Genomic DNA, 1723 nt, shown 5'->3' with positions numbered 1-1723 from the left:
AATCGGCCCTATTTATATGGCAGGAGGTTCCTTTGACTGCGTGTCAAAAGGCAGCCCGTGGACCAATGGGAGAAGAGAAATTCTATCTGACTCTCATCCTAGGACGAGCCGCGGTAGTCATGTGGTCCCACATCCCTGCCTACCTCCACAAACTTTGGCAGTTCACACACAATGATGACGAGTGCAACGTTTTAATTAGATCCATTCTTTTGAGGACGTGGACATCGTCGGGCTTTTAACTCGCATTTTTCTCAGGCTTCGCATTAGGTCGCATCACATTCATGGGACGTCCGAAACTCTAAATGTCGAGGCTGGACACTTGGGTTCGCGCTTTTACGCGGTGCCCTGGTCCGTTTAAACACGCCGGGAGCGAACAGGAGACCGTCAGACGCGGTCCGACAGGGTTCAGACATGAACGGAGACAGGAGCGTTATACACGGATGGGTTTCCTTAAATTGTTTGATTGCGCACTGGATTCGTTTGCAAGCTAGCATGTATTCGCTTTCTTGTATAATTAACAATTACACGCGTTTTAGATCGCTGTCAGTGTCTTTACATAATGAAACAATGCAGGCAGCTAAATACATTATCTTATTTGGCACCTTACATGTGCCAGATAAGAGCTCTGTCCATATTTTCTGAGACATACAACTAAATAGGGCTGGTATGCAAGTAAAGGTTAAAGGTTGAAAAAGTAAAAAAATAAAAACTTTTGGGTGTTTTCTTTAAAGACTTCAGGCATGCGGGATACATCCACCTTCAGATGTGAGAGTGAGTGGCTCAGCTTGAAGCAGGCCACAGGACCAGACACGTCCGCTGCCTCTCTGCACCTCTGAGGCCCTCTGTGGAGGCTGAAACTGGAGACACGAATGTCTCTTAAGCTTACTGCTGGAAGGATCCGCTCTGCCTCATTCTGTGTGTGAAAGACTCAAGCAAGAGCAAGAGCGCTCATGATCGCACACCGTTTATGATCCACAGAGGTTTAAAGCAGTTTGCATGCACTAGTGCTCATTTAAAGTCTGACATTTTGGAGTGCATGTAATACAACCCACTTGCATTAAGGCTGTTTATGGCGTTTAATGAACCCTTCTTCCTTTGTCATTCATTAGAGAATAAAAACATACTGCTGGGCTTGTGGCTTCACAGTGTGTCCCATTTCTACATGAAATGACAGTGATGTGTCAGTGTGATACTCATCATATGCACTGTGTAACTCTCCTCACTTGGCTTGTTTAAGGACAGACTCGATGCTTACTCTTCTCGCCCTCTGAGGAGGACCCGCTGCGTGTAAATGACGCGCTAGCTGGGAGGCTCTGTCTGCTCTTAACCATAGGTGACTTTTACGAAGTGCAGAGGGCTATTACTGCCTTCCGACTGTTTCATTGGTTAATTGGATGGGAAGGGAAAGTTCATGGACTACGTGTACATAACCAGCTTCCTAACACAGCATGAACATTAGCCACCCACACTGTGCCTTTTGCTCCCTCTCTCCCTCTCCCTCTCTCTCTTCTCCCCTGTCTCTTTCTCACTTGTCTATCTCTCTTTCTCATGCTCTCTCTCACACACACACAAACACAGGGGAACAACTTCCCTAAGTTTTCCTTCAAAAATAAAATGAACTGATGTTGGTAGTTATTAGCTTTTAAACTATTTTGTCTTGATAGATATGAATGACAAACACTTTCAAAGATTTGTTAAAAGGTCTCTTCCCCAATATATTTGT

The sequence above is a fragment of the Brachyhypopomus gauderio genome, chromosome 6 (assembly GCF_052324685.1).
Source record: "Brachyhypopomus gauderio isolate BG-103 chromosome 6, BGAUD_0.2, whole genome shotgun sequence".
NCBI classification, from domain to species: Eukaryota; Metazoa; Chordata; class Actinopteri; order Gymnotiformes; family Hypopomidae; genus Brachyhypopomus; species Brachyhypopomus gauderio.
This window is presented reverse-complemented; position numbering follows the sequence as displayed.